The sequence below is a fragment of the Dreissena polymorpha genome, chromosome 3 (assembly GCF_020536995.1).
Source record: "Dreissena polymorpha isolate Duluth1 chromosome 3, UMN_Dpol_1.0, whole genome shotgun sequence".
Lineage (NCBI taxonomy): Eukaryota > Metazoa > Mollusca > Bivalvia > Myida > Dreissenidae > Dreissena > Dreissena polymorpha.
The window spans coordinates 143,811,035-143,822,098 of NC_068357.1; positions in this window are offsets into that span (position 1 = coordinate 143,811,035).

Sequence of the window (11,064 nt, forward strand, 5' to 3'; positions counted from 1 at the left end):
TTTAAGTTGCATGAAAAAATATTAAGAACTTTTAAAGTTATCGCAGGATCCAGAAAAGTGAGACAGACAGACTAACAGACGCACAGAGCGCAAACCCTAAGTCCCCTCCAGTGAAACCGGTAGGGGACAATAAGTTTTATTAGAGACGTTGATAACAGAGATAGGCAGCTCGCTAAATATCTGAAAACTCTCCCACGTCGAGTGGTTTTGATAAGTCTTAGCGCGCAACTGTTTGTCGGTTGCAACGGTAGTTAACACGATTATCAAAATTTCTAAAACACGCTTTTGCAATCCACGTTTTGTGATTTGAAACAAATACACTGATATGTATTATTAAAATGAGAATGTATGCAGAACCATCACTCAATTGTGTCAATCAAAATAAATCACATGCTGCATTGTTTTATTAAGCGATTTTATCCGGCTCCAGTTTGAAAAAAAGCAATGATTACCAGTATATAAAGATGGCCTTTGTAATAAGATAAAGGACAAATGAAAATCTTACGACAAACAACTAATAATAGGTTGTTTTAATTAGATTTTTGTTTTTCATTTTAATTGCAGTGTTTAAGTTTGATTAATCTGAATGTCATTTACCTGTAGTATAATTTGAATAAAGTTCTGAACAAACTTGTCTTCTTATGGAGAGAATCTATTCTTGGTCTGCTCTTATCGGCTGTATGTGTTCTTTGTTTTGTTAATTAGGTACCTCTTAATTCAATGCACAAGTTAATTAATTATAAATAACATTACCATCTAGAGTAAATGTATAGAAATCTTCAGACCTTTATACTGTGCATTATCCAATATTAAGCATATCGATCAAGTTATTTAGTCACTTTCCTGTGTTTCTTCACTATGTCTAAGACAGATTTTGTGTAATGGGATGACGTGAATTTAAATCTGGATTTTCTTCTAGGTATACCGATTATGATGAAATTTGTGATATTGAATTTGTTCAGGACATTAATCAGTCAGTTGTGTATGAGTCCCCAGAATGCAAAAAGTTAATGAAAAGAACATTTTAATTCCATTATATGTTGTTAAAACCATAATCTAAACTTGATGAGTATGTCCCCTTTTGTACATAGTTACTAACTAAATGAAATTTGTCCCGGTTTCTACAGAGGAGCCTATGCAACCATATATGTGATACAGTCTCTTAATAAACCTCTGTAGTAACAATTTTAGTCTGCGCTATAAAATAATGCATGATGTTTTTACAGTTTAATGATATTTTCATAAACACTTCATAATTCATGAACAAATATCAATACACATGGCATAAAAAAAAATAAGCAATTTATCAAACATTACACATATTAAGCAAGTTGTTGATATTACAAATAACATATTGGAAGAAAACAGCTTATATTCTGCAGTTATGCAGGCAACAAATAGGTAAGCATAGGAGCCATTATCATATGAGGCAGGGTATTAATGTTGCTGAAGAAAAATCATAATCACATAAGAATTTTTCATCATGGAGATTGGACTATAAATGTAACTGAGTGTGTTAACATGTTTTTACAATAGCTATGTAAGGAAAAAGCCCCGCCCCCTGGTGGCCATGTTTTTAAACCATGTTATCATTGGGACACATTGTTTTACCAAATTTCACGAAGACCAGACAATAAATGTGGCCTCTAGAGTGTTCAAAAGGTTTTTGTATAGCTATATACAGATATATAAGGAAAAATGCCCCCGGCCCCTGATGCCCATGTTTTTGAACCAACCGGAACCATTTTTGAACTTGCCCAAGATATAATTGGGACAAATCTTCTGACCAAGTTTCTTGATGATGGACAATAAACTGGAATAATTTTTTAACTTGTCCAAGATATCATTGGGAAAAATGTTTTGACCAAATGTCTTGAAGTTTGACAATTAATATGGCCTCTAGATTGTTTACAAGGCAAATGTTGACGCCGCACAACACACATTGCACAACAGACAAAAGGTCATCACAAAAGCTCACTATTAGCACATTGTGCTCAGCTGAGCTAAAGGGCAAAAATATAATCAATAGAAATTTGTTCCCACAAAAATGGTCCTGGGCAACTTCCTTGCCATGAACATACACAGCAGTGTGTCCTGCTTCATTAACACAAACCTTCATACTTAAATATGTTTGCCATTGCTTTGACCTGAATGTAAACAGAGAATGTCCAGGTCTCTAGCATGCGTATTGACGAAATATGGCTTTGGATCACTTCGTTCAGTATGTAACACTCAACCCTGAGAGGCACAGTGATCTCAACTTGACAGTCTCCAACATTAGGTGAGTCTGGTACTGTTGTTGACTGTGACGAACCACACTGAATTGCTTTGTCTCCATACAATGCAGTGTTGAGAGAAGTATCATCCTCAGTTCTAAGTTATGGATTTATCCTCATCAAGCAGGAAACCATCGTCAAGCGCTGTTGGGAATGATTCATCATGTGGAGATGGCTTGTGCTTCTTCTGCTCCTCATAACTCAGTCGCTTCCTTCTTGGCTTGGCCAAACTGAAAATACAAATGAGCATATCAAATAAAAACCAAATCATATGATATGTATTATATGCTATTCTAAATTTAGATAAAAAATATAAAGGCTTCATGGCATTTATAAAGAAGGCATATACGCATGCAATTTTTAATGTTTCATAGGTGAATTATATTTCTTTGTATCAGCATTTTAACCCGACAACATTCAGGCTGTTCAGTTGACTTGTTACTGCATATTGTAATAATAGCAATTTCTCCATAAGATATAACATACTACTGCAGTTGACATCCCCAAAAGCAAGTTACCTTTAAAATAGGATTTATGTGTGTTACATGAATGTTACATTGTAACTCAAAAACACTTCCATAATACAAAAATCCATTTCTTGTAATAGAATGAGCTTCATTTTTAGTTGGTCGCGTTAGCGGCTGACTAAAAATTTACAGAGCTTATTTTGCAAACCAGTATGTGATTAGAGGCCTTAGCTACGGTAAGAACCGCAACTCACTCTGCTAGGGACGATTACCGCTGCCCGTCTGCAGCTGACGACAAATGATTCTGCTCTAGCAGTGAGTGTTTATACCAGCTTGTAAGACGATATTTGACAGTCTAGTGTTTATCATTGAAATATGTACATATTGTCTGCTTTCAGGGAAAACGGTGCTTAATGCACGTCAAATAAGATCAGCCTTTGCACACTAATTAGCCTGTTCAATGCGCATAAGCTAATCAAGGATGACAGCGCTTTGATTATAAATTCATTGTCATATTTAAGCAAATGAACACAGAAAGACAATAAACAACCAATTGACCATTTACTCCACACAATACCTGGTAATAAGACAAAAATTTGTCTTATTTCCAGGTATTCTGTGGTATTTAATATTACCTGAGCTAAGACACCTTATTTAATTACCTTCCAATATTATCAACAAGCACCTGTTTTAAATTAAATTCTTAGATTTAATATTCCTTGATCAATGGATGAAAATTAAATTATTAATTAAATTCTTATATAAATTATTAAATGAATCTTGTATCAAAACTAAATTTATAAATTAAATCAAATATTAAATTATCAATTTATTAAAACCTTCATTAACTTATAATACTGAAGCACTTTTTTAATTAAGCACATTCTTCGATGGTTTAAACTAAACAAAATAAACAAACCATTATTTATACTAATTTACACAAAGTAAGATTGCGAATGAGAATGAAGTCAAATTATAAATGTTTAAATTATTATAAAAAGTTGATTTAATTGGGTAGGGCTAATCTCTTACTGGTACCATACTGTGTCTGGTATAATACATTTGAAATACATCAACTGATAAGGCATATTTCAACACCCAAATAGCCATAAACTAGATGACAAAATTGGCAGTTCTGTATGAAATATTACACAACATTAGTAACTGGTATCAATTTGACATCTTTCTTGGGTCGTTTTTATGGATATCTAGGAAAGTTAAAAAAGGAGGAAAGGAATCCTTCTCTGTGTGCCCTTAAATTGAATAATTTTTAGATACTGAGATATGCTCAGTTGTTCATTGTTTAAGAAATCAATACTTATGAACCATTATCATATGCTACTTAAAATGACTTTACTGTAATTGACATGCACAGGTTGAATTTGAGCTTAAATTCCATTGAAATACTAGCCATAACCATTGTCAACCTTGTAATCTCCCATAATATCCCTCCTTGTATTGCCAGCCTGAGTCCATTTCTGTGTAAAATATTTTTTATTCATCTTTGTATAATTTCATTCATCTTGAGATATAATTATTTATAAACAAGCGCACCGCATAACGGATACCACGCTCAGCTGCGGGTGCAGTTTTGAATAAATGAAAGCTTGTCTGATTTTTTTAGAGGTGTCAGTGACTTTGACCTTTGACCTAGTGACCCAAAAATGGGTGTGGCATGTAGAACTAATCAAGGTGCAGCTACATACGAAGTTTCAAACTAGGTTGAATCACTTTGATTTTAGAGCCAATATTCAAAACCTTGACAAAATGTAAAGGTTTTAGCACAAAGCGGACGACACGACGAGCTGGCTATGACAATACCTCGGGTTTTCTCCGATAACAGCCGAGCTTAAAATCAAGTTTATCACTTTCTTCCAGTTATGATTGCCATTTGCCCTTATTCATGCACCTTCAAATTAGGATAAACAAGCAAATTCGTTAAATTGATATCCCCGGCCAATTATGCTTCTGGACACTCATACCAAGTTTCAATGAAATCCCCCAAAGCACTTCCAAGATATGGCTGCGAACACACAAAAAAGCATTTTTTTTTAAGATACCAAGGGCCATAACTCTGTTATAAACAGATGGCGTACAATGCCATTCGGAGTGCATCATGTTCTTATCCACATATATACTCATACCTTTTTCAATGAAATCCGCCTAAACACTTCCAAGATATGGCGACGGACGGACGGAAAGACTGACGGATGAAAAGACGAACGGACAACGCCAAAACAATATACCTCCGCCTTTGGCGGGGGATTAAAAGTGCGTAGTACATTTCTTATGTTATATAGGAATTTCACTAAGCAAATGTGCGCAAAATAAAATGAATTTCGCACTTTAGAGAAATAAGTAATGATGATTCAAGCACCATTTGTATAGCTTTAATCACTAAAAATATGGAAGCTTTTTTTTCAAAAGTAAAAATGGCTGATTTGTGAAAAATGGGGTAAATTAAATCTTGTATAACCCTTTCCCACTTAGAAGCAAAGTGAAAATGGATATGTGCAAACAGCATAAAACCAGAACATCCTGCGAGTAACTAGCAGTCTGTTCAGGTTTTATGCTGTTTGCTGCTCATCAGTACTTAATGGTTTGAAATTATACCTTTAAAACTTGATTTTAGTATTAAAGGTTTTTAATAAAATTTAACTTTCCATGTGACTACTAATGCGTCAAAATACATCAAACTCAATCAGCACATAACATAAAACTATTTATGATATCATCCATGGTATATGTTTTCATTTTTAGTCGCTACAACAATGAGAGTTTGATGGAAAACAAAATTAGCTTAAAACATGCACTTACAAGATAGGTATACTTAAATCTGGTATAATTTTCTTATGCAAAAGAATATCACTATGAAAATTTGACTTAATTAAGTACAATGAGCACTTAAAAAAAAGTTATCACATGATGCCATGCAACCTTTTTTAGCTTTGGTCACTCAAAATGTGCATTTTTTTGCAGAAAATCAAAATGGCTGAATGGGAATATCTGAAATATTGGATAAGTTAAAACTTGCATAATTTCATAATGCACTTTGAAATAACATGCATTTATTAAATTGCTTGTTAGTTGTAATGGTCCTTTTCTTGTTTCAAGTATACTTTAATGTTTTTTGGTTTACATTTTGACATCACTACTTTGAATGTTGAATACATGTATCACTGTACTTCAGCCATCTGATGCCTTACAAGCAATATAGCTGGTAAAGCCGCTGTCTGGAGTCATTTCCTCTTATTAACCTTAGAATGCGGTGCTGCTGGGGCACCATTGTATACTTACTTTTTTTTTTCTAACATTTTTATAATATGTTTTTATCAAATGTCTTGTTTGTCTTTTATCGAATGAGGTATATTGAAAAAGTTTGTATTATCATAGCGCATGTATATAATTTAAAATATTTGCTATTAAAATAGGTAAACTTTGCCATAGTCACTTCAATGTTGCAGAAAAAAATTATGTTAGGCAAATGATCTTCAACACAATAAAGATAGCATTGCCTTCTCATCTTCTTATGACATTAAACAAGAAATATCTTTTAAAAAGATATACGGCGTTTATTGTGCTTGGTGTTAGTGAAAGGTAACGAGTTCAATGAATGAGATCAAAAATAGCGAATGTCTTTTTTGGTGCAGTTCTTAGCTACATCGCACACAGTACAGGATGTTACGCTGCGTTTTTGCGGCTTATTTAAAATTAGTACTTTATTGCTGGTCATAAAACCAAAAAGAAGAATGGAAGTGAAATTAAAACATATAAGTCGACCAGCCCCACGCGAAGTATCCGTACATATTTTTAATATTTATACACGCATTCTTCGAACAAACCTGTTTTAGTGGTTTGTCGGGCATTTCTAGTTGATTCGATTATTTACAGTATCGAAAATAATCACGCTCATGCTTAATACATTAGGTAATATGGTGGAATAATTCTTGTTAAATTAATCAAAAATAATATTTATGAGTGTATTGTTGAAAACACAATAAGAATCTTTTAATGACATACATGTACCATAAGTATATCGCTCAAATCAGCCAATGGAATAGATGACGTGTCTTTATTCGTGTCTAACCGTGAGAAATTTTATTTGAATTTTATTTGACACTTACAAAGCTCAGGTAAGGTAAAAAGCTGGCTGAGACAACTTCGCCAACAAGTACAATTGAAACATATAACTGTTAAGCGTGTGCTCATTATAGCACAAAACAAAACCTGCCTATTTAATTGGCTCTGGAGATAATCTGTGTACTGGGGTAGGTGATGTCCCCCAAAAGCTTATTTTTTTCTTATCAGTTTATTTATAAACTGCAGTGTGAAAGCCCGTAGAATGAAGTGAAGCAAAATGTCAATGTCACAAAACAATGTTACTCACAGTTGCAACTGCATGGACAGACATGTGGTCGATTACTCGAAAAAGTAATCAATTGAATTAATGATTTAAGCTTATTTTTCAAACACGTTTAATGGTTTATGTTCATAGATCAATAATTAATTGGTAATCTCAACCAAAGTGTGATCGAATTGATTACTAATGAATAACTTCATGCATTTAATAATGTTTATGGGCTTCTAGACCCTTTATCAACCACTGTTTATCTAAAAAAAATCTATCCCATTCTTATCCTATTAATTTGCCCCCCCCCCCAAAAAAAAAAGAAAGATAAACCGTGCTGCATGATCATTGCATTTGATGTTCATGGGCATTTGAAAAGTGCGGTCACTTATTCGACTTCTATCAGGATGGATAGAACATGCCAGAGTCTCTCCACTTGTGCAGAAGTTGCATGCATTGCTTTTTCACAAAGTGACTTTAATACATGGGTTAACATGGTTCACTAAAATTCTCATGAAATCAATTATTTGACTGATTACTTAACTGTTCCCACACCTAGCTCCAACACTTATATTTTGCATAAATGCGGATCATCAATGCAATAGATGTATTCGTAACTTCACTTATTGTTTCGTACAATCAATTTTTTACCGCTATGACCCTAGTGCCACATGAATGTGCTGATACTTATTTAGTTTGAACAAGACTATTGTAAACAATATAAGTCCCCTAACGATGAAACTCCACCATTTTCAGCAATATTTCTAGTCTATTTGTTGCCATTGCAATCAGAATTATTGACGTTGGAACAAACTGAAATGACTTGCATAATCTCCATGTTGCCAACTATCCATGTTTCAAGTTTCATGAAAAAATATTTAGAACTTTAAAAGTTATCGCAGGATCCACTATTTTCAGCAATATTCCTAGTCTATTTGTTGCCATAGCAACCATAAATCTTGATATAGGAACAAAATGAAATGACGTGCATAATCTCCATATTACCATCAATCGATATTTCAAGTTTCATGATAAATATGAACTTTTAAAGTTATCGCAGGATCCTGAAAAGTGTGACAGACTGACTGACTGACTGACAGACAGACAGAGCGCAAACCATAAGTCCACTCCAGTTTCACTGGTAGGGTGGAATAACAATACGCTACCCCGTAAATCTAGGTCAATTTTATTTGTACCTCATGTGAATTAGCGGAAAAAAAACAGTTAAAGGCAAGTTCCGAATAAGAACTTTTGCTAAGACTTAATCCCTTGAAATACCCCTCGGGCCAAGAGCTATAAGAGATCTACACCGCTTGAGTAATTAACTACATGATAAGATGGCAAGTATCTGATGTTGTTAATGTGTCATGTTTCTTCATGAATTGATATTGAATCTGCTTTTTGGTCAAAAGTAATCATAAAGTTATCATACAATAATAATGAATCATGACCTCTTGAAGCAGAGAAAAGCAGTCATCTATAAAATTATTATTTAAGTAATACAAAAGCTATTATTAATGATCAATCCATGATTAATGAAAAAAGTAATTAATTAATTAGAATGATGATAACATGATCATAACAGATTAACAATTATGATTACCCCATGTCTGCAACTGGCAACTTATTGAAAATATAACCCCATTCAGTGTTATCAACTAATCAAATAATTATAAAATGTTATCTGAACTAAATACTTCAGGTAATCCAAGCGCTGAAGGCACTGAAGTTGTTCGATGTTGTCGTCCTTGATTAACTTGTGCGCATACTCAAACATTCGTCGTCTGCAGTGCAGACAGGCAGCGGTAATCGCTCCTAGCATAGTGAGTTACGGTTCTTAGCGTAGTTAAGGCTTCTAAGCAGTCCAGTGCTTTCCACAGACAATTTAACGGTCCCTTAGTAGGGCGCTTGAATATCGAAATCAGAGTCCCCGGGGCGCCTGAAATTATCCGATCAGTGTATTCCGACAGTTATTGCAGCTTAAGACCAAAGCGATATCAACTTCGCCGAAAATTTTGAAAGCCGATTTTCGATCCTTTTTCGCTTTACCCAACTAAAGCCCGCCTAAAGGCGGAGCGTCGCTGTATTAGAAAATCAATATTGGCCAATGAGAGCGCACGCTTTGTATCAGCGACAGCAGTAGGCAGGCAATACCTGCAGTTAAATCATGCAGACGACTCATGACGTATATGTATTTGCCACATAAATCATAGCCAGTTACTTAGAAGACTGATGATGGCAACCGATCGTAATCCCCGTGGACAACTTGAATTTCATGCATAATTCCGTCAAAACATTTATTCGACTCGTAAAGTGTTTAAACAAATTATCTTTGAATTCATAATGCAACTTTTAATATTTGTTGAAATCTCAAATGAGAATAATAAAGTAATCCGAAACCCATTTCCGTACGTCGATGTTAACGCGTTTTTAATCCGAAACACACTTCCGAATGTAAATGTTACCGCAACGTTGAAATATTCTTGCTTCCAATCAGAAGTGCATTTATTTTGTATCGAATCTTTTTCTCAATTTAAAAGAGCGCGAACATTATGCAGCATGTACAACGTCGCGTCATTTGCATAGAAAGCGTTCGTTTATTGAGCGTTTAAAGCACACAACACGTCAGGGGATTGGCGCATGTTCAGAGGTAATATTTCATCAAATTTATAAATAGTTACTTAAAATTTATTTGATACTATAAAAAATGGCAAGGTTTGTGTTAAAGAAATAATTGAGAGCTTTTATCGTAAATATTTACCAGAAAAAAAGATTTATAAAACGGAATAAACGGGATAATCGGGTAATAATTAGAAACTTGAAAAGTAGTAAGTATACAGTAATAGAGTCGGATTCAAACGGATGTATTGGGGAATCGTTCGAGTCGGGATTTTACTTTCTATGCGGGAAGGTTTTACAACAATTAAACAATATATATTTTTAAATGACTGGGGGATTTTCTTGAAGAGTCATAGCGCACCAAATGACGTCTTTTGACGCTGTGTTTATTTGAGTTATAACACACCACAGTACGTTAATTGACACATTAAATTAAAAAAAAATCAACGTCAAGAGGGGACACTCCTCCCGAACCACCCCTGTCAGCCACGGGGCGCCTGACAAAAATCCTGTGGAAAGCACTGAAGCACATTCTGATTTGCAACACATGCTCCGTAAATTTAGTCGTGATCTAACGCTCACAACTAAAAATGAAAGATTTAAAATTATACATTTGCGCTAGAGTAGATAGCAACTTGTGCTTCAGTGATGTGAGACACACAGAAAATATTATCAAGCATGTGCAATACCCTTAATGTTTTGAAACATAATTAATTTGCATGAAATGTACAACACTTTAATCGTGAAATAATTAATGAGAAAATCAGAGCTTCCCTTGACATACTTTTTTGTGTCTTCATCACACCCTAGGGGGAATTAAAAAAGATACAAAACAAAAACCCAATTTCTGATAGAATATTGGAATTAGTGTCACAAAGCATTTTTAGAGATTGTTCAAAAGAAAATGTTAATACATTTTGAATGCATATTTATAAATAATGATGAAAAATTTAATGATCAATATAAAAAGTGCTTATGCAATACTGGGAACAAATTAAAATGAATGTTGCCAGATTTAAATCTCATTGTGTTTTTTCCAGAGATTGTTTATCATCTTAAATGTGAGGTGTGAGCATTTAGAAGCCCTTATATCAATTGTAAGTCTGTCACATTAAATCTTAAATTATTAGTCTGAATATTAAATTGTGTAAAAGGTCCCTTTTTTAGGCTGGACTAAATGACTTACTTATGACATTGAACAACAAGTTTTACTGTAAAGTGTCAAATGAGCAGTACAACAATTGACCCAGTGGCATCCCATTTGCACAAATATTTTTATGGTACTTTTTAAATCACTTTTTGACTTTAGCATTATAACTCCTAAGTAAACTCCTAACAAAATATAATACTTGTA